Here is a 27,523-nt window from a genome sequence, read left to right as displayed (position 1 = left end):
GACCCCAAGGTCCCTAGCTCTGAAATTTGCTCCCATTGGGAATCCACCCTGGCTTCTGGAGGACAAGGTTCCTGGCAGTAGGTGAGAAATGTTTATTTTATTTTATTTATTTATTTTTTGAATTGGTTGATTGACTCTTCCATGGAGGAAAGGAGAAATTTTGGTATGTTGATGCTATTTCTCATGGGCAACTTTAGACAAGATGGGGCTTTTAGAACTCCTAGATGGCCAGCTTTCCATTATAGCTGTAAACCAGTTAAGGTTACTTTACCACCCAGCTCCACTCACCCTTGTGCCCTTTCCAACCACCAGTATAGATGGGAAGGATGCATTAGTAATGCAGGTACCCACTGTTATGCCATGTTTTCTCATTATATGCAAGTTTCTGTGAAAGAATATGTATGCATTAGTAATGCAGGTACCCACCGTTATGCCATGTTTTCTCTTTATATGCAAGTTTCTGTGAAAGAATATTTTTTAAACATACAGCATTCTTACTGAATCATGTTTCTCATGATCTGATGTGTACTATTTTACCAAACTGTCGTTATTTGGCTATAAGAAGAGAGAACAATGTAAAGCCAAGAAAGTGGTACATATGCTGCAGAACTGTTGAGAAACGCTGAGTGGGTGGGGGAAGGAAATGACTTCAGAGACTGAAGGGATGAAAAGAGGAAATGACTTAATTCCCTACGTTACCGTGCAATGTCTCAGCATCCAATCACGGGGAATGAGGCAGGTAAACAGGAAGAGAGAAGAAGAAGTAGGTCATTCCCCAGAACAGTGTGAAAGGAGCACCGTAGGTGCTGCCCGGGGTGGCTTCAGGATCCATCCTGAGCAGTGAGAGCAAGAAAGGATGCTTGCAGCCTACCTGAGGTCAGTGGTGGCAGCTACCTGGTCTTCCTACCAAGCTGTCTAAGGGACTGGAACAGCTGTGGAGACTTCTTACTGTTAAGTTTAGTCTTAATGATGTGATTTGATTTTAATTTTTGTGACTTTATTCCATTATTACAGGAGCATATGCCTCAAGTAAACCCATTATTCCAGGTTGAAGTCTTCCGCTAAAGATGACTCTAAATAAGCTAACAAGCAAAACGTTTCCTTCCTACAGGTGTAGTATCTGTAAAACCAGAATTATGGGCTCTCTTGGGTGCCCAGTGCCCAGTGCATCTCAAGGAGTCCCAGCAGGTCAGTTCATAGGAGCAAACTGAGCGTGACCTGGACAGCTGTCTGCCAGGGAGGCCACCAGCACAGTGAGGCCCGCATCCAGAATGGGACAGCTGCATGCATACTGCCCATCAGCACTTGTCTCTGGCCCTGTTGAAGTTCCAACTGTGCCCAGGGGCTGTTTCGCATGAGCCAACACCATAGAAGAGGCCATTTAGCAGAGGTTCAATTCCCAGTGCTTGGGAACATTTCCAACTTTATTTGCTAGTACAGATGGAGCTAAAGGGCTCCCGCACTAAGCTGCATGGTGTGGTTTAGAGGGTTAAAAACGGGTCTGTGTGCATGTAATCTCTTCCAATACCTAACATCATCTAGGGAAGTTTCTTTGGCAGACAGTAGTACAGTGGATTAGAGCCTGAACCACAAGACTCTCCAGGGAATAGGTAGCACATTTGCAAGGCTCTCTTCTGACCTAGCCCAGCTAGTGGCAAAGATCTCCAGTGCTGATAGAGAAGCCGTTGTGCCTCCCCTGACTGCTCTGCTCACCCCCTCGGTGACTTTTGCCTGAACCAGCAGTCAGGAAGTAGCAATCTCTGACTTTGATTCTGCGCCAGCTTCTGCAGACTTGTCCTGTCCTGGTAATGCAAAGTGTCCCTAGTGCTGCTGCAGCCTCTCTTGTAAAGCACGGATTTTTCATTTTATTTTATTTTTTGACATTCCGAGCCTTCCCTCATTTCCTCTGGGGAATTTCACAACAGCTGGATCAGCTGAATAACTTGGCTCAAAGATGCTCCGTTTTGTACTGATTTCTGTGATTACAATGATAAAAGCTATGGTATCAGGCAGTGTTTCACTAAGGTCCAGAGAGCCATATAAAAGAACAGTTCTCTGGGGGCTTCCAGTGCAATATATAATGTTGAGGACTGTGGATCAGATCTGTTCTGGTTGCTTTACACTATTCCACAGACAGTCCAGGTTAATGACTGTTTTGTATCACCAAGACAATGCAGAGCATCCCAGGCATACCGGTGAATTTGGCCTGTTGAATGTATCGTATTTCTTGATACCTGGGGGAGATCATTGTTCTTCAGACCGGAACGCTCTTTGTGATCTTGAATCCTTTTTGATTGCAAACATAGCAGTCGGTACAGGAAAAGCATCCTTAAGCCAAGTTATCCCACTCATCCAGCTGTTAAAAAATCCCCAGAGGAAATGAGGGAAAACCCAGACTTCAGGAAAGCCTGAAGCTTTGTATTAGGGATGTATTAATAATTGATTTACTGTCCCCTCTTGACTGGTTCCATGTTAACTTTCATTTGTTTTCTGACCCTAAGGCTATAATGCTCCTAGGCCTAAGCAGTAGGGCTTATGTGGCTCAGGTATGGATAAGCTTCTGATCTTTGGAGAAGGGACCTTATCCTGACTGAACCACTCAGCTTTTTGATATTCAGGTATCTCTGATCAACACCTTCTCAGAAGAAAATGATTTGGGAGGTGCATGAAGCAACTTGCTTTGGTATTCTGAGAGATCAACTTTAAAATGCGAATTGCATCAGATAAGCTGTGAAGAAAAGAATGAATGTCCTTCTCCAAATCAACTGAATGAGTAATTTGCTGCAGTCACCTGGCACTTTCTCTTTGTGTCCACATGCTGGGGAACAAAAACCCTGTTTAAACCACTTTATTGTTTAAGGAGGGTGTTTTACAAGGAAAACCGAGAACACACTGAATCATATTAAACCCTTGACAATAGATTTCTGGATGCGCATTAGTTAAGTATGCTCCTGGATCTTGTATTTGAGCAGTCATGCTTTTGATTGTGTTTGCTTGATCTCATTCCTGTATGCTGTATAACGAGGAGGAAGCTGTAATGACTGGCTCCAGTTAAGCAATATTTCTTGGAAAAGCCTGAGCATTTCCTACTCCAGGCTTGGGTCTTGGTGATGTGTATAGCTCACAGCAGCAAAGGTGTGATGGCTATGGCATGCAGCTGCTAGGAGAGGGAGGGCATGATGGTGCAGGGACTCAGAAAGAAGTCTGGCAAGAGCCAGACCTGCTTTATTAACATGCTGGGTTTGCTAACTGTCAGATGTTTTAGGAACATGGGATGCAAATTATAGTGTAAATAGCAATATGCTCCCTTTAAAGAGTTATTGCTAGCAAGTCTCTCACTTCCTCCCACTGTTATTCGATGGGGTGAATACCCAACCTCTCCACTTTACTGGTGACAAATGCCATTACCCCTTCTCGCTGCATGTCCTGGATGCTCTCACTAGCCTCAGTGAATACATCATCCATCAGCTACATGTAGAGTCTGGTCAAAGGATCTACCCAGCCACATAATTTCAATGACGTACTCTTGTTCAGATGATTTGCAAGGCCATGTGCTCTTCCTTGGTGACAGCAGAGGGATAAGACCTCTCCAGCATCCTTCCTTTTTCCAGGCTCACAGCCCTGAATACATCCCAGAGCTTCCTTTCTGGGATATATGAGCTGATTCTTCCTGAATAGCCTACTCAGAACAAAAACACATTTGGAAAAAGGATTCAGGATGCTACAGTCCAATACAGGACACTTTGGGAACAGCAGCTTAGGCCACAAGGCAATTCTCTGTTGTAAATCTGTAAAAACATAAACATAAACCAACTATGAGAAAAATTATGCCCTGCACAGGAAACTAAAAGAGCGTTTAGCCCATCTGGGGAGAAAGATTAAGTTTGTCTGATGCTTTGGTGTCATCATGATGACTGCCAAGGCAATAATTATGTCATTAGTGCCGTGGCTCTCTTGCATTAATTTCCTATGCAGAAGCATACTGCATTGAGTGTACACATTATGTTGGTTTTAGTTTGTGTCCTGTTGCAATCAATTTTTATGGACTTTTGGAGTGCTTCCCTCAAACCACTGAAAAAAAATAATTGAGTAGTTTACCAAAATAAGTTGGTAGTGATGATTTCACTACACTTCATGTTTTAACAGTTGTCAAATGTAATTATTAAATGAAAAAACTTGTTGATACTGATCGCTCTGGACATCTGCTCCACTCTGGCTCACAAGCATATGGAAAAAGTAAGACATTTCTAAAAAAAAATAGGTTTAAGGAAGTGGATTATGTAAATATCACTCACTGGAAAAAATAAAAATAAAAATCTTTCTCCCTTGATTGTCCAGCTGAATCAAAAACAGGCTTACTCACACAGCAGTAGTTGGCCTCTATCATTGTCCAAGGGAACCTTGCATGTTCCACCAGAGCCCCTGTGGTTTCTCCCAGGTTCCCCGCCAGTTGCAATAAACTCTCCTTGCAGAGCAAGCACAGTAACTCAGGTGGAACTTAGGCTGTCTGAATGTAGCCCTAAGGCTACCAGCAAAAGGCTGTGTTACTTTGATCTCCACATCCAGAAGAATTAATTGTGAGCAGCTTCACTGAAGTAGGCAGCACGATTCACCATGGAGAGATACTCTGGGATATGTCCTGAACTCTGATCTGAGCCTCCTGAGCACAGAAGGGTTGTGCTCCTCTAACTCGGAGCAGATTTGCCGTTTTGCTTTGAAAAAATCAACAGCAGAAGCAATAAACAAATGGAGCCATTATCTTTAAAATGAAGGAAGCATTTCCAGTTGGCTGATTTTCCCTTATAAAACTATTTACGGTACACATTTTTTGTATATGGATAAGAATATTAACATACAAATAAATCAGTTCTCTGAAGAATAGTGGAAAAAATAAAGTTTGCTGACCGTGTCCTTAGTAGCTGTTTTCTTCTGTTTCAAGTGGGAAGGATGACACGATATCAGATGGAGAGTGGTGGGGAAAGTGAACACTAAAGAAATTAAGTAATCTTAATATATAGCTCTTAATATATATCTTAATATATAGCTCTCAAGCAATATGAAATCTGTATACCACAGTCATCTGTAGAGTTCACAGGCCCCTAAGAATCTCAATCCTATTTTCAGCTATTTGAGGGCTCAGACGTGGTTATGGACTACCTGGGGCAGTAAAACTGCCATGGCTTGAGGTTTTGTTTTGTCTTTGCCATAGCCCCCTGGATCTGGACCTGCAAGTGCTGCTGTCATTTCCAGGAGGGACCTGATCCAAAGACATAGCTACTGTCAGCTATATTCAAACCACTTCTTCAAATCTGTAGTTCTCTCCACTAAATAGGTTTCTAGAGAATGATGGGAAGAGAGTGAAACCCTCTCTGTCAGCTTTACTACTGAGAAGATGGATGGACTGAGTAATGTCATGGTGCCTGTGCCACCTGCAGCTCTCCATGTGTCAGAATGTGTCAGGTCACACGTTCCTTGGCAGCCCTCTGTGGCTTTTAATTTTGTTTCATTGCTTTAATATAGCTAATTTCAGCCTTTCTTCTTAGCAGTAGTACTAGTTGCTTCTGTGTCATCCTCAAGCATCTGACAATCTTGAAGTTGAGGAAAGAAAAAACCAAGCATTTCTTGCCCTATTTTACAGTCTTAGGTTAGCCACATTCTTTCTAGGTGCAACTTTACTTGTTGGTCCAATATGACTGAACTGTACTTTACATAGCTGGTTTAGCTATCCTCTTTAATCCTGTACATGGAGAGGAATGTTAACATACAAATAAGAACTCTCCTTAACCTACCACAAATTCCCTTCAGTGTTTGCTAGGGAAAACAAATCAAAGCTCTTCTTTTCATGTCTTGCTGCCTCCAGGTGTCTGCAGTTCCTTCATCATTTTCATCTGTTGTATCCATTTAGTTTCTAGCTTGTCCTGCAAATGACATTCTTTTTTGAGCTGACGAGGCTTGGAATTCATACTTTCTGCTTGGATGTGTATCTGGACATGTTCTCTGGACGTGTCTGATTTACAGTATCTTTTACAGCATCACAGTACAGCTGAGGTTTGAAGGGACCTCTAGAGATGGTCTAGTCCAACCTTCTTGCTCAGGGCAGTGTCTACAAAAGCAGATTGCTCAGGACTGTGAATATCTTCAAGAATGGAGACTCCAAAACCTCTCTAGGCAACCTGTTCCAATGTCAGACCAGTCTTGTCGTAGAAAATGTTTTTCCTTATTCTTATATGGGATTTCCTGTACTTGAATTCATGCCCATTGCCTCTTGTCCTGTCATTGGATACTACAGAGTTTAGCTCTGTCTTCTTTACACCCTCGCTTCAGGTATTTATACACATTGATCAGATCCCCCTGAGCCTCCTCTTCTCCAGGCTGAAGAACCCCAGCTCTCTCAGCCTCCCTTGTACAGAAGATGCTCCAGTTATTCTTGTGGCCAAGGAACTCACTGCACTTGCTCCACATCTTTTTGGAAAGGATAACTTCAGGACTGGATCCAGCACTCAGGAAACATCCTTACTTTCAGATTATCTAAACACTTTGCTTGAACAGATGGGTACTTTTTCATAGGTAAATCTAAATACTGGACTTGGCATACTTAAATATTAGCAAAGAATCCTTAGTGGAAAGCACCACCAATGGATGAACTAAACATCAAACAAAAAAACCCTTTGGACAGGTATTTCAAAGTGACCATATAGACCATGTACTGTTTTACTCTCCTTATTATGCAGATATAGCAACCATGAAACCACTACAGAGAGTGCAAGTGCTTTTACATAAAAGATCTAAGCACAAGATCCAAGACCCAGGTCACAAATAACTGAAGGTTTGGAGCTATACAACTGGTTCCCATGTGAGTCAGTTCCAGCCTTTTCCTTAGTAAGTGATATTAGTAGTAAAGTACCATCCCGTGTAGTGTGTGAAGGGTTGTCGAAGAAGGACTGAAAAATCAAGGATCTGCTCTGTGAGGACATTAACTGTTAGGGCAATGATTAAGAGGAGAAGCAGATGGCAGATGGCTCAAAGGAGAAGAGCAGTTAAGGAGCTAAGTGAATTCCCGGAGAAGGAGCCTTCTTCAGAGTGCTCTGAGCTATAGACTCATACAGGTAAAGCTGGAAGAAAGATTCCTACTGGAATATTGTCCTGCCAGACATAGGGATAAAATCTACCAGTTCCCCCAGCCAATATCATGACCTTTATAATAAAGCACATTTTCACAGAGCAGAGGACTCTTCATGCAAGTGTCCCAAGATTCAGCTGCTCGGCCCGCAGTATCTTAAAATGAATTTCCCAAATCCCAGCATCTGCCTGGAGTTTGTTTGTTAGTAAATGGGGACATAGTCAATAGCCTATGTTCCCTTCCCAGGCCCTATGGGTCCTGTACATAACCTTTCACTGCTGTCACCCAAATATTCACATGACTGAATTTTATTGCCTGAAGCATTTGTTGAATGGTGTTTTTGTCGTTGGTGGTAGTGGTTTTGTTTTGTTTTGTTTTATTTTCATGGCATTACTTTGCTTTAGCAAGAAAATGTAGTGCATGTCAGATACTTCCCTCATCCAGCACATCCTATGGAGCCTTACTGGAAGCTGCTCCCTCTTCAACTTTATAGGAAAAGGAGATGTTACAATATTCTGTTTGTTCATTGTGCCAAATGTGCTTGAAAAACTTCATCACTCTGAGTAAGTGCCAAATGTGGTAATGAACTACATCACCCCTTAGAGATCACACACATGGGGTTCTGCAGCAACAAGTCCCTCTGAGCAGTTCTCTTGCAGACTAATGATAAAAGTTTCACGAGGGAAAACATCACGTACTAATGTTGACACTCACTAGTGACTAAAGCATAAATGACATGCAGCGCAGTTGCCTTGATATCCTGTATTCTGACCAGATTTAGCTCATCTTCCTGCATAATTTCCTTTGTCTTGTTTGTAGTTCTTTTTCTCCTTAATTGCTGCTCTAGCCTGTCTTTATAAATTGCATTCCCGCATGTTTACTTGTCAGGGGCACACAGTCACCATGTGACAGGACGTGTGTGCTCAAAACTGACAACGTGTGTGGATCAAAGCCAGCAAGGCAAAGAAAAAGCTTCATAAACAATGCTGTAAATAACATCTGGGCTGTCCAAATATGGAAGAACATGGTAGTTTTCCCTCTTTGTTGTTATTTTGTTTTATCGTGGACATCTCCCTATAGACACAAACAAGTCTGAAGTCAGTAATTATGGTACAGATTATTTTAAGCTAATTCTCATCACCAAATGCGTATAACAACATGCTGCAGACGGAAAAACCAGACAAGGTGAAGTGAAACTTCAGGAAATGAATGAATCAGTGTTGGAGAACAAAGCCAGAAAAAAGAAACCAAGCCAATTAAGAGAACCACACAGAAAATGATTAAAAGAAAGTCAGTTTAAATGTCCTCATCTCATCCTGCTACATAAGATATTGACATACAATTTTTCCAACTTATTTGAATATCAGAAATTGGAATACAAACAAAGGAGAAATGTCCAAATCCACAGAAGAGTGGAGTTCAGACAAAATCAGTCTTGGGCCTGAAGTTGTTCCTACTTTTGTTTTGTCGTCTGAATCAAAGTTGGAATGGATGCTGCTTTGCTAGGATTACTTGCTGTGGGTGTTTAACCAAAGTTGTTGCTGTTGCTTTGGCAGGCTGCATAAAGAGGTGGATGAGCAATCCATTTGTACACAGCCTTAAGGTTATCAGCCACCAGCTTTTGTCTGGACTCAGTGGAAAGACGTGTGCTCTGTAAATTAAACTCCTCCAGTGGGCTGTGAGCCTGTAGTAATGCAACAAAATGGGAATTATAATTCCTTTTTTAGCTTTTTCTATTGGACCCTTTCCCTTTCCTTGTACAGAGTCAAGCTCTACAGAGCCTTCTTTTGGTTGGAACCTCATAAAGGTAATGTTAAAGCCAAATAACTTCTGAATGGGTGAATTTGTTTGAATGCCTGGATCTACAAATTCAAGAAGGCTTTACTCTGTTAAGATTTTTGAGTGTCAAAACAAGCTAGATGGTATTGAAATATTCTTGGCTTTTCGGTATTCTCCCCTCAGAGAGATAAATGGATGCCTCTTCATGTGTTGTTAAGACCAAGATAATAACCTTATAACAACTTAAGGTGGTGAGAAAACCTAGAGGCTTTTCCTCAACCTTCATGGTTTTATACAAATGGGAATCATGATTAATCCTCTTTGTGTGTGCCTATAAGATCTCAGGTATATCCAGAGCAACCTACTCTTTTAGGACCTGATTAACCTATCATTAAGTCTTCCTGGTGATTTAAACAAAGTTGTGCTGGGTTCAGAGAGACCTGACAAAACTTCATGGTATCCAAGAGAATTCAAGTCGCTCATGACTTCAGTTCATTGCACAGATGCAGAAAGAAATTCCAGTAGTCACACAGCAGGCAACATTTTTTATACCAAAATCTCTCCACTTCAGGCTGGCAACAAACTGCAGACAAGAGCCCCACTCATGCTGCTAAAAGCTCTGCATAACTCTGGGGGCCCATCCCAGGCTCATCATAGAATAGAAGCTTGTAGTGATAAAAGTGATAAAAAGAAGTGATAAAAAGAAGGTTAAGATTACTGGTTGTCGTACTTGATCCAAATCTCAGTATACTCCAACAGAGAATGGTTTTAGGCTAGATCTCAATGAATCCCCTTATCTACTAAGAATCCAGTAAATGAATATCAGTCAACAAAGATGATCAAGCACTGTAATTTTGTGAATTTCTGATGCTTTGTGTTGGTGATTTTTATTCAGTTAGTGCATGTGTTCGTAAATAAATTTCTAGTCATTAAAAACAGCTTGCCTCTTTTTCAGCAAACTATCAACACATTTTTCAGGGTGCCAATATGTATACAAGTATGGATCTTAAACCGCATGGTCAATCTGGCCGAGACTCCTTGAGCAGCATTTCTAATACTGTCAAGACAAAAGTATGTACCACTTAGGACATGTTTGGGCTTATAAAGTAACGCACTTGTACTATCCCCCTAAAGCTGCAAGCAAGCAGATTTAAAATTTATTTTGCTATAGTACAGATGCTGACCCTCGTAAAGCATGGTTATATTAAAACCAGGCATAAGGGAGTAAGGACATTTTAGAAGTGCAAAGTCTGCATGAGGACAACCCACTGTGCTCTTCATGGATAGCTAAAGGTGTTAGAAGACTGTGTAAGAAGGTTATCTGTCTGTTCATAAAATCAGATGGCTGTAGCTTGACAACTCTTTCCAGAACATTTGATGTTACTCGATATGGACCAGAATTACTATTCTTTGTATCATGTATCATTCATCTGGAAACATCTGGGTAGAACAAATATTTTATTACCAAAATGACTCTATAATCTGGACTGCTGTGTCATGACACCTACATACAGAAATATTGAATTTATACCCTAAAGTTGGCAGCATCTCTTGAGGTTTCCCCAATGTGTAGTGAATGTTTTGCTTTCTTCCTTGGTCTGGTCAAAGTAAATCAGCTCTCAAGTAAACAGCAATTTACATGAGTCTTCAAAGAGAAGCAGCATTAGGGTGAAATTCAGTGCAGCAACTTTTAAGAACTGCAAACCAGAACATAAAAGCCAAGGATGAGATGATGTTCCCAACATTTGAATTCCCATGGTGCTTTCCCAACCATGAGCTGTTCTAGGTCAGTGCTTCCTCAGGCACTGCCGGGCTGCTCTGTGCCCCCCACCCCACCCCCAGATGCCTCTACCAAGAGTATGAACTTGGTCTGCTGCAGATACTAAAGCAAGAGATGAAGCCCACAGGAGGCAACCTCAGGGATGTCTTTCAAAAGCCTACACAAAGAATCATTTTCGAGGGGCGACTTTGGCATTGCAGCTCTTCAGCATGACTCAGTCTGGTGTGGACAAATTAGATGATGGGTAAGGGACTGGGCAGAGAGAACTCAGTCTTGGGATTTGGAATTCAGACACCAAATTTGCAATTTCTCACTCAGTTTAGCTTATCTGCCCTGTGGTATATTCAGAAAATCTTTCGCCAAGAGATGAGATTTCAAGAAGCATTGCAGGGAGATGGCTAGGTTTGGGCAGTGGGGAATCATCAGATGCAAAGGGCTCATCACCAAGCTTTCTTCATGTCAGTGGCATAATTTTAATAAGGAGACCTTGCATTCTTCCTCCAGCTTCTAGCTGATGATGGGGAAGATATGGTACTTCAAGAGGAAGGAACAGTGTTTGAAACTCATTGACCAAACTCACCTTAAACATTAACATAAAAATAATTATTTCGGGCATCACATAAAAAGAAATGTTATATTCAGAGTATTTTATTATTATTATTTTTTAACTGAAGAGCGGTAAATTTCCAGTGTTGATAGAGAAACACTGATGATGGAAAATGATAAAATCTTTTTCTTGCAAGCCTTTTTTTAAAAACAAATTTGTTAAGAGCAGTCTGATTTAGCACATGCCTTAGCCGGAACAACATTTTTGTGCATTTTCTTTCATTCTTCAGCCCAGTTGACACATCTCTGGAAACGTATAATGAAGACAAAATCTATCAGACCAGCGTAACTCGGAAGTTTGGTGAAGATTGTTCACCAGTTGTAACTGAAGCTCTCTCTAAATGCCACAGAAAGCTGGTATCGTTGTTTTGCATTTCTGTAACTTCAGTAATCCAGAAGTCGCAGAGTGTCTAATGGCTTTAATCAGCTACATTCCCCAAACGTGAAGGATTGTATCACATGTGCTTGAAATGTAACCATGTTTAGAAGGAAATAGGACTGTGTAAAAATGGGCAGAAGGAGAAAGCATACAGAAATATTCTAGCTAGGGTAAAATAAAGCCACTGTACTTCACTGAAGGGTTACCTGCAGATAATGAAGACAAAACAGGAGGGTAGCATCCCAAACGTTACACCTAGAATATCTATCTTATTTAGTGACTCCACGGATGCTTCTCTACATGAGAAAAGAGATGACTTTCCTTAAAGATTAAAATTAGAAGAAAAACTAGAAAGAGGAAATGAAAACAAAGCAAGCAAACAAACAAAAAACAACAAAAGAAACAACACCTAAAAGGTTTAGTTTTCAGTAATAAACCAGAAAACTGTGTAACAAAATATTTCCTCACAAAAAGAGGCTTTTAAAATTATGTGCTTGATAATCTTGCTGTCTGTTTCAGTTTCCCTTTTGGAGTAAAGCCAATAGGAAGCTTGTGGCAGGATAGCTATTCCCTTGAAATATTAATTTCCTTAAATCTGTAGATTTAGCTTACAAGTTTGACTATTAGACAAAGGTGTCATCAATCATTATCTATGTGCAGGAGACCACAATGTCTGCAAAGTTCCTTAGATTTGTTGCTAACCTTTGATATCAGTGGCTTGAAGATTTATTGATCTGCCTATGCTACAAGTAGAGAAGTTCGTTGGTGTTAAGCAGCTTAGTTCCTGTTTTCTCTAAGGAAATGACCAGAAAGCTGCAGTCTCGTTGCAGGGACAGGGTACTTCAGGCAGCTGTTTCTTAGCTTTCTTACACAGCATGTGCAGAAGATCACTGCAAGAACAAATGAGTAGGGGATAAAGTTTCTAAAGTAGTCATTTTGCTGATAACCTCCAATTAAGCTTTTCTACATATTTTATCTGGTGATAGGGCAGGTAGAAAGCAGGTTGCTTGGTTGAGAATTATTTACACTCAGTCTTTAGTAGTAAGGGAAGACCTTTATGTCCAGAAGTGAATGCCCCACTTCCATTCCCCCTCCAAGATTGGAATGGGCTCCCCAGTCTTGACAGTGAGGGGCTTTCTGTCCTGGTCAAGGTGCAGCTGCCTGACCTTGCCACAGTCGCCTGTCCCCTGGGGCAGGATTAGGGCCAGGAGCACTCGGTGTACCTTTACAGAGCCCCCTGCCACCAAGGTTTGCACAGGATAGGGCGATTTTACCAGGTGGGAATCTACCTCAGAAGCACACTGCACTGGGGCTCAGGGATTGGTGTTGATCCCCAGCATGTGGCCAGGTGGAGTCAAAGTGTTGCTCTTTATCCATAAACCTCTAAATGTATGGGGATGCAGTTACCCAAGAACACAGGTAGCCAGGATCTGTTTGCTGGTGATGGGCTTGTACAACACAGTCAGATTAACACCAGTTCTCTGAGAGCTTTAATGATCAGTGGTTACTTTCTGTCACCTCAATGCACAAGCAGCAGTATTCCCCATGTAATGTAACCATCACTTTTTTTTTTTTCTGAAAGCCTGTAAAAGGATATTTATTATAATAAGGAGTGTTTTCTTTAAAAAGCACGTGTGCTCGTGCTCGCTCTCTCCTCACTGTAGAGGTGCTGTTGTAGACTTTCCCCATCCTCATCCTGCCTGGTTTCCTGTTACATGTTTAAAGAAACAGAATATATATCCTCATAAAAATAATACTAAGTCACTGGTTCAGAAGAAAGATTGTCACCATTTGAGTTTGCAGGAATATTTCCTTCTGCATCAAGAGGCCTGACTAAGACACGTCTGACTTGCGATTCAATGTAATCAAAGCAGATGTAGTTTTGACTTTAGGATGTTAAAAATAAGCCATTGATAACCGGATAACTGTGTATTTTAAAACAATTATTTCCTTGGATACAGAGACAGTGTGTGCGCTTCCAACATCTGCACTTTTTCTTACTCATGAGTACATGAAAACAGGAAAATAGCATGAAAGACCTGAGGTGGAATTTTTGTTATATCACAATTCTGCCAATGAACTTCCACTGGAAAGAAATTGACAGTTTTAATTGTGTTTTTCAAGCATGTAATATACAATTCATTATTGTCTCCTGCATCCTATGATTGTGAGATACTCTTTATTACTCATTGTTACATCAGGCGACATTTCTATCCTGCATACATCTGGTTTTGTGGAAAAACACATCGCACATGCTTTGTGGCATCTCTTCACAGTTGAGTTTCCTTTCCTTGCTTTTTAGAGGGTACTTACTATTTGCTTGGAACTTGATATTTTTGAAGTAAGTCTTTACTTGCAAGTGATGACATTGGAGATGAATAACACAAAAAGAATTGGTTCAGCAGTATAATTTTAAAGTCAATCAAGAAACTCGTAGTAATTAATAGATACTTCATTTTAATCTCTTGCAACAGATGCATGTGCTTCTCTTAGCAGTTAACTGCTTTCAGACCTTAATTTGACACCATATGGGTGTCAGATTTCTGGTCTCAACAACTGCTTAATTAATTGATGTCTTTATCTTTGAATGGGTTGTGTCGGCTCAGATCTAAAACATAAACATGCTATGAAATTGTAAATAGTGAGAGCTTTCCTTAGAGACTAATGCAGCATAACACCAAAAATGGGATATGTTTATGATTGAGTTCACTTGGATATCATGTTGCCAGAAGTGTGAGAAAGAGAGATGAGCCAGAAACCTAAGAAAGTCCTGGCAAGTACATATGTGAATTATTGCTGGTCCCCAAAATCATGAATCAGTCTCCCAGATAAAAATAACTAAATAAAAACAAAACCCAGAGATGGTCCTGAGAGTGGTATGCTTTAGAAATAGAGAAACAGAAACTTCAGGCTTTATTTTTTTATTTTTATTTTTTTCTCTTGTCCGTTATAACAAATGGAGCTTAAATAGAAGGCATTGCATTTAAGGAAATTCACAATACCTGTGAGTTGACATTATGGCTCATTAGATTCTCCAAGATTATTTCCATAGCTGTCACAGTCCACAGCAGTTCTGTTCACCTCATCTCCAAAGGATACAGTAGAGATGGAAAAGATACAGACAAAATGTTGATAAAGACGATGAGGGTTAGAGAATCAACAAGAACAACAAAATACAATTATTCAGCTTGTAAAAGACATGACTAATACAGCAAATCTGCTATACTGAATTATATAGGGAAGGTGAATGGGCACCAGTTATTCACTATTTCTTACTGTGCAAGAGGGAATGCTAAATGAAATTATGAGACATAGTGTTTGAGAAAAAAAAAAAAGTAATTTTTTCACCCAAAGCATAATTAACTCATTGTCACAGGATGTCGTGGAAGCCAAGAGATATAAATGGATTCAAAATAAGAATACAGAATTTTACAAAGAATAGGCCCATTGATGAACATCAAAAACAATGGCCCAGATGCAACCTCTGGCTCAAAAATTCTCTGAACTGCTGATTGCTGGCAGTTACATGGTTTGCCCAAGGAAGTCTCTCCTCAGTTTGCCTGTTTTCTTCTCTTCTTTGCTTAGCCACCTTCAGCTGGCTGAGGTTAAAAAAAGGCTACTGAGCTACATGGATTTTGTTGGTCCCATCATGGTCTTTCCCTTAAAAAAATGTTTTAAGAAGTTGAGTTTTGCAAAGGTTCCACATATCTCACCTCTGTCAGTTGTGTTCTACTTTCACTGTTATCATGAAAGGACAGAGGAAAGCTTAAGGGTCTGGGCTGGGAAGAGGAATCTTGCAGAGAAAAGGACTGTCATTTTACATAAATTCTGCATGAATTTAGAAAATATGAATACCATCAAGAGAAACAGAAGAACTATGTCTTGGACTCACTTCAGGAGTTGTTGCAAATGCTCTCAAAAATGTTGCATTTCAAAAACAATTCTTCATTAAAGAAAAAATAAAAATAAAAGATTACGCTATTTCTTGTAGCTCTAACAGAAAAGGAATTCCCTGTCTGTGTGGGGAACACGGAGATTTCTGAGATTTCTTCTGGGTCAGTCATGTTTCCTATACTGTAGTCTGAGGATAGTAAAAAGTAACTTGTGCTTTCGAGTATGATTTTCATTACAAATTGAAGGGCTTTTCTGGATTCAGTTCTTGGCTAACCCCTACCAAAAAATTTCAAGCAAATATTCAGCATCACTTTCCCTCAGACCCTGCCCACGACTGTCCAGCTCCACTCGCCTACTGTACCGCCATCCTGTGGACCCACAGGCTGCACAGCAGCCATAGTTATCTAATTGCAAATATCATCCTGAATTAGTAGTCACATCCTGCTGACCATAAACTTAATCCTGTTGTTCGGCAATAGCTCATTCCTGCAGAGGATGGAGATCACTGGAAGCCACCTACACCATTTGTTTGGCTGCCACCGTTTCTCCACCGGATGGAATTCATGAGCTTCCAGAGACATCCTGTTGCCAAAGGATGAGCCTTGCCTGAGGCAAGTAGTCCACTGTCGTGCTAGTGTGTGACACTGGTGGGAGGACTTACAATATTCTCAGTGTACCCTGAAGCTCAGGTCAGGAGTAAGAGGGCTACAGCAGAACAGTGCAGAAATCACCAGCTTGTGGCCTTGGGCAGAGGAAAGGGGCTGCGGCATGATGCATCTGTAGTTTTCAGCTGCTCTTTTCCTGGAGATAGGATGTGGAGGCATGCAAAAAAACAAAAACAAAAACTTTTTTTTTTTTGTGAAACTAAGTAACTCAAATGCAATTTGTCATTTAAGTTGCCGCTAGAAGTCTGAGTGGTCCAAGGGGGTGCATTAAGTCACCTCTTCAGGCTCCTTCATGTGATCTCCCCTGCAAGTTACTGCATGATCTCTCATACGAGATACTGATTTAGGAAATCTTGGCTTAATTTTATGTTTAAATAATCAGGTTATTCTTGCCACTTAAGCAGTAATATGAAAAATGAAAATTTATTTGGGGTTGCAAGAAAAGGAAAAAGTAACATCCAAATTAAATGCCAATTAACATCAAGTACTGAGTTATCCCAAATGATGCATGACTAACATTTGGTGAAGTCTGCATTCTTCAGGTTTGTGGTTTCATCTGTATTAGCTATCAGTAATGCAAAAAAAAAGCAGAAGTGTTTACTTAAAGCAAAACTTTCTTACTGACACTTGTCAGTGAGAACTCTAACTGTCACAAGCCATGAATCATAATTATTTGAAAGCACTAGAAATACACTCGTGCCTTCCTCTATGATTTCTCCTGCAAGAATGCTTCCTTTATGGTTCTCATAAAGTTAAATGGCAGTAAATGGTCAGATGTCAACTACTGGCTGTTGTCATGCAAGCTGTAACTGGAAATCTAAAAATGTACCACCAAAACCTAATAGTGAAACTGCGGGCTCAGACAACTGATGAAGCAGAAAGGGTAGGTGTGGGTTTCTAGAGAAGGCTGCTTGCTGACATTAATCCATTTCCTGCTCACCTTACTCACACAAGTAGCCCTACTGAGATCAGCTAAGTCAGTCAAGTAAGCAAAACAGCTTTTGACCTCTTGCTTCTCTGCAGAGATTTCCTAAAGTGAAAGAAGCTGGCTAGTGATTTCATGTGTAAAACTGTTCTCTAATACCCCTTATTGTAGCTTACTCCCCTTTTCCAAAGTTAGCCCTTTCTCTTTCATGTAGCTTTACCCCATCTCTCTCTCTTTCAGCCCTCTATCTGGCGAGTAACAGTGGAACAGTGTTTTCTGGTCCATATAACCCCGTATCAGACGATGTTCTAAAAATGGGTGCTTATACACAGTGTAAGTAATTAAATACAAAACAAATACTTGAAGACAAAAAACAGAATTCAGAGCAAACAAAGCAGACATTAAAGGTGAAAAGTAGAATTCAGAGCAACCAAAGCAGACATATACTCCAATGACTGCACAGGAAACATCAGTACACAGCACTAGCAAACACAGATGACTGATCGCGTTTGGCCTGTTGGTTGGACTTGTTCCAAATATCCAGCCACACACATTCAGCTCAGTATCTCCGTATGGGATCTTGAAAAGGTGCTGCAGGAATTGCAAAACTGGTGTCCAGTCTGATGCAATTTCTTCTAATCATTTTCCCACAGCCATATATTGCAACTGATGTTTCCTGAGTCCCATGATCATGTCTCTTCTCCCCCTTTTATCTCCATCTTTCTCCCCCTTGCTTCCTTTTCCTATTCGACTAACTCTTCTGCACCTCCATCCTATCATCCTGTTCTCCCAGACGCATATTCAGCATTGGTACACTGATCTCAGCAGAGTGATGTCAGCTAAAATCCTGGCTGACAACACTTGTTTGAAATGCAGAAAGTCAGTCTTGCACCCCTGCCTCTCCTTGCTTTGAACGCTTTGCCTCGGCACTGAATCCCTGTACCTCCTTCAGCCCCTCCCCACCACCTCATCCAGTTGAAACGTGAACTCTCTGGCCAGAGCTCTCTGGCCACAACAGTTAGGGCAATACTGAGGTGACATCCTAAGAAGAGTAACTGTGCTGCTGTAGCACTGCTACTGGAAACAACACCGCAGGCTGCTGTTCTGTCATGGCAGAGGAGCTGCATCAAGGACTTAAAACCCTCTCTGGTACTCAGCAAGGTGCCCAAGCCCTAGGCATTTCTGCTGGTCTTCCCAGAATTGTAGGAAGTCCTTACCAGTGCTTTTACACATGCGCATCAAACACTGATTGCAGGCTGGCTTTCTTGTCATGTAAAGAAAACAATGGCTTCGGTCCAAGCTGCAGTGTTTTTCTTTCTGTGGGATGATCAAAGGGCTATAAACAAAGGCTCACAGAAGGTCTCCAAAACAAGTTTCTGCAGTGATTGCACTGAGGTTGCAGACAATGGGTAACGTACAGTAAAGTTAGTGAAAGTGAAAAATGACTGGTAGGGAAAATGACATTTTCAGAGGCTCAGCAAGACCAGTCAGATGATGAAGAGGTGATTTAGTTGTGCAACAGGCCCCCTCCACTTTCTGATTAACTCAGTGGCAGGGTTTTGTTGGGATTTTTTCTCTCATTTGCCTTGTGACACTGCTGTTCCAGTATACAGCCTCAGAGAGATCACACTCTCTCCCCTCTGAATCATTGCAGAAAGAACGGTGGATCCAAGTGTGTTGGAAAAGCCTGCGGCATTGTTTTGCTGTCATGCAAACCTGGCCACATTATCATGATTATCATAGACTGACATCTTTCATTGCCTTTTCTGTTTTCCAAGACAAAAGAGCCAGCTGAGACTGGAACAAAGGAGAATACAGGGAAAAGGAGAGAATATGTCAAGCAAGAATAGTTTGGAAAGGGCCAAAAGTGGAAAAGGAAGTCTAATTCTAGCCTCATCCAGGGGAAAAAAGTTTTTTGAGAAATGTAAACAAATCAGGAAATCCTGGCACTTACTCCAGTTCCGATTTGGCGAAACACACCAGCCCTTTCCCTGTGTGTGAGCTGCTGTTTGTGAATGAAATCCAGATTAGGTTATTCATTGAGCCCTGCCAGTCCCACAGTTTCCAGGTTTCCTTTTGCCTATGGCATAACTTAAACCTTAAAATAATAATAATAAAAAAAACATATGCATGTTATTAACTCTCCATATTCAAATGGAAATACAATGCTATCATAAATCTCTTTTTTTTTTTTTTTCTAATGTAAATTCCTTTCTCCAGCATGAAGCTGCAGGAAAGCCATTGTATCTGCACAATCTAAACTTGAAAGGGAATTTTTGTTAAACTAGTTATGATAGGGGAAACATGTTTTTCACTGAGTTGAAAGATTAAAGTTGGTCATAAAAAGGGGTGGAGGGGCTGGGAGAGGATTATTGGTTGCTCAACTAATGATTAGATACAGGACTTCAAGGACAAATTAAGGAGCACAAAAAGAAAGATCTCTGAAGATAAGTGAAACCAGTTCCAATAATATCAAATAAAAGATGCCTTGTTTATCATGGATTTTAATCTCCCCCTGTTCTATTCTACCCCTATTAGTCTAATTAGACAATAAGAGTGTAAACCCCAAAAGAGACAACCAATCTTTTGTAGACCTTGAAGTCTACCCAGCATATCTGTCTTCCAACTTGGCATTCTTCTGCCTGTCTCCCAGTTTGGGTAATTTCCCTCTCTCTTGTGATTCCAGCTTAAATGGCTTCTTTGTAACATTTTTCTTCTAATTCTGTTTTTGAATCCTTACAGAAATACAACGCTAGTTGCCAAAATTCCCTTTTTCCTGATTGAAAATCTTTTCTGGCTCTTTAACACAGTCTTTTTTTTTTTCTTTCTTTCCTTTTTTTTGGGGGGGGGTGGGGAGGCAGGAGAGATGTAGCAGGGTTTTAATACTTCTAGTCTTAGTTAAGACGTGGTTTATCTGTAGTTCAAGAGCAGTTTGCGGCTAAAATGAAGGATATGCCAAAACCTGGAAAAATTAAAGTTCCTGGGGGAGGTAGAATTCCTTGGGTAGCTCTAAATGGGTACAGCAAAAAAGTGTACCTTGTCCAGGGAGAAATAAGAGAAAGTTTCAGAAATACCAACTGGTAGCAATGACAAGCTCTCTTTATAAGTCTTTCTGTGCAGTGGATTGTAAGGAATCAAGGAAAAGCTCCCAATCTGTTCTGACTGACTTGTACCTTACTGGTGGGTCTAGCTAAGCACTGAGGAAACCAGGAGCAATTTCAGCCCTGCTCCGAGGTGGGCACACATGTAATGATACACGTGAGCTGCTGCCTCTGTGCTTTGCACACTTTCAGTCAAATCCCTGTGAAACTAAAACATCCGGAAAGCTGCTTTAATTGCTGAGGAGCTGGAGCTGTTCTCATTTCCAGCACGAGCTTTGCTTGCATATTTACTCTGTGTTTGTGTGTGTGGCATGCATACTGTCTGACAGAGAGAGGAAAGACAGAAAAGGCAGTACTTGCACAGTCATCTTGACTGCATAAAAATGGTTGCATCTTTTACCTGCTGATATCTGTGAGCCATCCTGAGCCAAAAATCACAGTTTTCATTTTGCTGTGATATTACCACAGCACCAGGAGTTTCTTTTACCTGTGGAAGTTGGATCTTAGTGTGATTATATTGTGGTAAAACTGAAATGACATTTTCTTGTCTTTCCATAAGGAAGATTTCTTTTTTAGTAGTAGGTTTGAGAAGGTCCATTTTAAAAAGTGACATGGCCTAAAACATAGTTCTTTCAAGTTTTTCAGATTTTACCTTTCTGGCAGTTTTCTTTCACAAACACTCACATTTTCTTAACACAAACACTTCTGTGAACAGCACTTCCAGAAACTGGGGAATGTTGCCAACAATCCAAATTTCCCTACATTTAAAAAAAAAAAAAAAAAAAAAAAACACAGAGAAAAAACCTGTAAAGCAGTTGGCATTTTTGCCTTCTCCATTGTTTTAAAACCTGTTGTGTTTCTTCATTTAAAGAATGACTGCAACCCATGGCATAGCACAAACAAGGGCTATGCCTGCTGCGTTGGACACGGTCCTCCAGCCTGCAAAAAAATGGTCTTTTCCATATGTTTTATCACCCCCCTGGACCCAGCAGAGGCTGCAAATCAATGTTTGCTCTTTTATTCCTCTCTGAAGGGGCTGCTTTGGGGAAAGGGGAGGTGGGAAGGGGCAGGGAAACAAGGGCCTAGGCCAGGGAGGTCTCACTGCACCCTGCTGAGGCCTGGCTTCCCGGCCCAGCTCCTGCCTCCCAGCCATGCAATCCACAGGGGCTATCAGACAGAGAAAAGAAAGCTTATTATTATTTTTGAGGGCCTTTCTTGTAGGATTGCTACTACCTTTCGGTATTGGTGGGATCCTGACTCTTTTCACATCAATAGCGGGCTTCCCACTGCCTGCAGAGGCAGTAGCAGTGAGACAACTATCCTGAACACGGTACTGTAGCCACATTTCCCTGTCCAAAAGAGACACTCAGAGAACCTATAAAAATGGATATAAAATGTACATTAATATGACGGGCTTTGGTTTAACTTCACTGCTGTCAGGGCTATAAAAACCATCAACTTTTTTCTTTAATGCCAGGGCATGGTTAACGACAAATAAAATCCTGTGGAGAGAAATGAAGTTACAGACCCATCTCTGACTCCCTTCTGTTGCTCTGAAAAAAAATAAAATAAAATAAAAATCCAGCAGATGTGTATGAGCACTCACAGGAGTGCTCACAAAAGCTGTAGATGGTACATCTCTGTTCCCCTGTCAGGGGAAAACTGCAGCAGCGCTATTAATTTCAGGCTGTTTCTGTAGCCTGCACAGTGCTGTATTCTCCAGTGCCGAAAAGAAGGGAAACAGGTGCTCCATCTCCTCAGCATCTGGTTTGGATGACCACAATACTCCAAACACCTGCACTTTGCAGTCCCGCCAAGTCTTGTCTGCTATTGTATTAGGCAGGACTGGCTGCCTATAGCAATAAAAGACGTTGTTTATCAGTTGTACCAGAGGAACGTGGGCTGTGAGGAGGGGATAGAACAAACAAACCTGAAAAGAATCGAATATGAAAGAAAATCTGTTGTGTAGCTTGGACGATTTGACCATGAAAGGCCATTTCTTGCAGAGACTGGAAAGTGGAGACCAGCCTTGTGGCAGGTTTTCCTGTCTGAACAGAGTTGGCACCTCTGCTAAGAGGGTGTTATTTTTTAGTATCAGGTGTCAGGTTTTAGGACTTGAAGAGGAGCTGTAGTTTCATATTTTAATACGAAATTGTTTTTACAGACTGTGCCGAGTTTTATCTCTGTAGCTCTGACTATAAACATGATGATTCATGTCTTACTAAGAATGGATTTAGGGCTATTTAGGATTAAAACTGAAACTTCACCCAGAACCATAGATACTGCAGCTTATTCTATTTTAGGTTTCCTCTTCAGGGCTGGCAAAGACATCTCCCTGAATGTGAAACAACTGATACATTAATAAAACCAAGTCAGGGCTAAATATTTTAGACGATGTAATATGAGTAATTCTAGTGAAGTCAGTGGTATTACTTACATCCTTAAAACCATGCACGGATTTTAGGACCTTTTTAGATGGCAAATTATTCAGTATTAAAACAAAAGGTTGGCAAAGGGTCTACCTAGATCCTGTTCTGGACCCCAAAACAGTCTTATTTTCTGCCTTTGAGAAAGCTGCATACTCTACCTGCCTTTTAGTTTTCCTTACCTGTAAAATGGGGATGGTAATGGTTAGCTAGCTCCTACATTTGCTTTTTGGTGGAAGCATACATAGCCTTTGAGCTCCTCAAAGGAGAGGCTTTCCAGAAGCGTTAGGTACTTCCACAGTCACTTGAGATGCAGTATCTGTAAATCGTTGCTATAAAAGCAAGAAGGACCGTGCTAAGGAGTAGAGGAATGGCACCGAGTCGAGCTTTCCACGAAGAAAGCGCTGCTTCCAGCCACCCGGTAGGGACGAGGGTTGTTCTCTTTGCAGTGAGCCCCAACTAGTGCTGGAAGAGGAGAAGTACAGCAGGGCAGAGCCTGGGCTGAGGCTCTGCGGAGCTGAAGTAAACATCACTATCTTCAGGCAAAGTAATTCGCAATGAGGAGAAAAGCTTGCTTTGCTCCATTGAACTGAGGCTGTTCCACCGACCTTTAAAAAATCTGTGACATTGCACTTACATACCAAGGAAGATGCATATCTTGTCTCACAGAACAGCTCAGCGTTTTGAAAAATGTTTCAGGATGGGGGGAAAGTTCATACATAGCAAGGATGGCTTCGCTGAGAAATAGCTCTCATCGAACTGGCATGAAGAGCAATTCTCTGGCAGGAAATACTTGTGTGGAGTGGTGGACATGACGATATAAACAGGTAAAGAAAATCTGACAGTGCTTATGCACAAAGTAGAGCCATTAATACCCAGCTCGAGAACATAAAGGGACACCTGCAAGACAACATATGGAGCACTGGATTTTGTTAGATAACAGCTTTTTTCTTTTTGTCTACAATGATCCATCTAACTTCCCAGTTTACTACATCTCACACATAAATGCCAGCGTTTAAGATCCACAGCTACCCATTCAGATGAATGATGGCATAAAGCTGAAATAGGCTAAAACATACCGTATAAAAATGAGAATAGATGGGAACTATCGTTATACTTGTCAAAAGGTTGATATAACACGTACATGCATCCACCACTGCACTCCATGGGTATGCTTAAAGAAAGAAGCTCATGCTTGGAGAACTTTGCTGTTGCTACACTAGTGAAATTACACCAGAAAGAAAGTACTTCCAGTTGCTTGGGGCTTTTTTTTTTTTTCTTTCTTTCTTTCTCTGTCTCTAAGCAGATGCATCTTCTCAGATTCACTCTGTTTTTACAGTAACCACTATGACTAATTGCATATTTGGATAAAGAATGGGGAATCTTATTTCTAGCATATGAAGCGTAAGGATTAGCCGTTGCTGAATTCAGTCCCAATCCTGGATTAAGTCATGTTCTTGTTGACCCTAATGTGAAAATTAAGAAATTCAGGGCTAATAAGATATATATCCAGGTATTACCTATGGAGAGAGAAAGACAGAGACACGAAGAAAGGTGGAGAAGATGTACACTTAACCCATAGGAGCTCATATATTAAGCTCAGCAGAATGCTCCTAATGATTAAGCTGTGATTGGAGGCTAGTAAATCTCCAGAATCGTTTTTCAAATTCATTAAATAATGCAGTTGTGCTCAAAACAGTTGTTAAACCAACTTCTGATCACAAGGGATTGAGCACACTGACAATTACTTGTGCAGCCAGGAAAATCCAGTTCTTAGCAATGACCATTTATTCCTGGTAATGATTAAAAAGGCTCTACAAGATCATTTGAAAAGTGGTTTGTTTAAATACCATTTATTTGAAGGACATTAAGTCTCTGGAGTTCAAGGGTAGCAAGGGAGATAATGTCAAGGTAATGATATCACATCTCTATTTTATGACACCAGCTGTGCCATAGATCATACTTTGTACACGATTTAGGTGTGGAGAACAGCTATTCTATTAATCCATTTTATCCTTCACCTTCTATCGTGACAGTTCATATTAAAAAGGGAGGTTGGGAGGATAAGCAAGTTAGCACATTAGACATAAGCAGTTTTTTTGTCAAAGCTACAGTCACTGTGCCCCAAGATTTTTGCTTCAGAGTGCACATTCTTGCTACAGTGCCTTAAGTCATGCACCCTTGATTCACCATCGACTAAAAAAAAAATCTGTTTTGCTTAAAATTAATCACGTTCCGCCTGGCAATATTTGGATGCTATTTCAATGCTCACTCCAGAGATGCTGTTTTCAGAGGTACCACAATTTATTTGTCTACTAAAAAGCATAATGGGTGGAAGCCTGGCTCCGCGGAAGTGAGTGGAGTGGCAGAGCTCCAGTTGAATGAATTGAGGCCACGATCTTTTCCCATGATGTTCCCATAAAGTGAATTAAAAAAAAAAATGTGAAAGTAAGACACAGCAGAGCTCTCCATGATCATAAATTTACACCATATCCTGCCATTCATAGACAAGCAACAGTGCTTTTGAAATCACTGAGTCAATGAGAGACTTGCCTGACAAAGAATTACAGGATTACATCCTCAAATTGTTGAAGTTTCATGTGTGTAGCCGAACTGAACTTCCTTTGAAATCAAGACAAAAACCCTTGTAAGGTTGAAAAGTGAATCTGAATTTTATATTTTTCTGAGTATGTAGTTCTTGCCTTGGGTCTCATTTTCAGAAACACAGACTTGGATGTGACCCAAAACTTTTTCAGCACCTCATCATTATTAACTCGGTGTTTCTGCATGAATGTAAATTTTCCAGTCCTCAGTGACTAGACAGGCAGACAAAGCTAAATCAGTCAGGGCATGTTTGACACATCTACAACAGCAAACAAAGAGTGGAAGAGCTTCAAAATAATGCATCAAAACGCAAAGCAGTTAAATTTACCTTACCAGGGCAATATCAGAGAATCACTTAAAATGATGGCTGATAGGAAGTCTATAGGAAGTAGCACTGAAAATAAGATGTTTAAAGCAATGAGATTTACCATAAAACAGCATTTCAGTTTACCAGAAGCCATGGGAACTAAAACAGTTGCTGCGTATATGAATGATACTCATCTAAATAGATGGTTTACCATGGGTTTCCTTAACTTGCCAAGATTTTACTGTGTTTATTGTTTCTCTGTGATGGCCATATCATTTCAGACCAGAGCATCATACATAACATAACATAAACAGTGTAAAGTTTAATCTACAAATGCTCACCACCAGCTACTTATTTCTGACATACTGACTCAGATAGGCTTATGTCAGCATCTGTTTCTTTTTCACTTCCACGTCTTGCCCAGACAGTGATGTTGGTGGGCCAAGGCAAAAAGAGGTCAAGTGATTTAGACAGTCACACACTGAGTCATACCTGTTAAGGTGGGACTGCACCCCGAAATTCTCCCAGTTCCCAACATTTTGCTGCAGCCACCAGGCTTTACAGCCTGCCTCTAGGATGAAGTGTATGGCATTGAAGGTGGAATGGGAATAGCAGCTGGTGAGAAACACGGTGTCCCGGAAAGATGGCTCCTTTACAACACTCACTCTCCTTTTTGTAACTTTTGCCATTTAGATTTCCACTTGGTTGAAGCTGCCTTTATCTGAGAAGAAAGCAATGCTTTAGGTGTCCATAAGGAGACATCTCTGTGCCTGCTGTGTTTCAGCTTTGGTGAGGAGGTGCTTTCTACCAGAGAAACAACGCCTGCCCCAGCCCGATCCTAGTACCTAATGGGTTGCTGATGGCTTGCCCGTGAATACATGTGATCACATATTGCCTGTCTTCAGCCAGTGAACTTTCTTCAGGGACTACATTTTAACTCTTCCAGGCATGATCTTTATACTGCAGGTTCATTGCTGCTGCAGCTGCTGGAAGGAGACACCCAGCTCCCTTCCTGCCCCAGCTCCCCATTCATGCCCTGGGCCTGCCCCCTTCCTTGTGTTAGCACCAGCATTTCTGAAGCCCAATGGAAGACTGTAGTTCAGGGAACTGGATCACACGTAGTTGATCTGGCCCACTCAAAGAGCTTTATACAATTATTTTTTTCTGGGCAACTCAGCTCCTCACTCTGGTCAAACAAAAGCCTCCAGGAAGGTGGGTGGATGAGGTGGGAAGGAGTGGCTGGGGCGTACACGCAACTGAACTAAACAACATTTGTTAGAAATAGACAAGTCACAAAGGATGTGTGTGTGTCTATAGGTGTCAAAGAAACAGAGGAGAGATTACAGAAATGAGAGCCAAGTTGTGCCAGATCCAAGAAATCAATGTGGCATGAGTACACTCCTCATGAAGCATCAGAAGATTCATATGGGAGACAGAAATGGTGAATGAAAGCTCACCTTGCATGGAAAACTTCAAGCAAAACTCACACCTTAGCAGACATCAGAGAACCCAACCACAAGACGCAATTCCTCGTGGACCAGCCTCTATCAGCTCTGCTGTTCACAGACCTACTCATTTCTTTTTACTCCCAATGCTTTGATAAGATCTAGTGGTTCACTGCAGTCTAACCTCTATGCAGCAGATGAGTGAAAAGGAACCAGGTGATCAGAGTATTTTCTGTTCTTGCATAACAAAGTGCAATAATTCCTGCAGAGATGTCAGAATTGCTAATGCTACCTGTCAGGCTGCCACAGCAGCAGTTTAGGAAAGATCCTGATAACACCTCCTGCCTTTGTTTTCACCTATTTGTAACTTGTCTGTATCAGATTTGCAGTGCTGGTTCTCTTGCTTAACTTTGAAAACAGAATGAGCTCTTTATGAGAGGAAATTTCGTGAAAGAAGTAAATCAGGTTGATCATGAGGATCAATATTATGAA

General features: G+C 41.0%; 1 long non-coding RNA gene across 1 annotated transcript; it reads left to right on the top strand.

Annotated features, from left to right (window-relative positions):
• Window positions 1-27,523, top strand: LOC118257183 (uncharacterized). The gene is made up of 2 exons (XR_004781483.1): window positions 1-81; window positions 26,904-27,523. It is a non-coding gene; the product is annotated as an uncharacterized LOC118257183 (long non-coding RNA).

Source organism: Cygnus atratus, chromosome 3, assembly GCF_013377495.2.
Source record: "Cygnus atratus isolate AKBS03 ecotype Queensland, Australia chromosome 3, CAtr_DNAZoo_HiC_assembly, whole genome shotgun sequence".
Lineage (NCBI taxonomy): Eukaryota > Metazoa > Chordata > Aves > Anseriformes > Anatidae > Cygnus > Cygnus atratus.
Note: the sequence above shows the minus strand (reverse complement) of the source record. Positions and strands in the feature narration are given on the sequence as shown.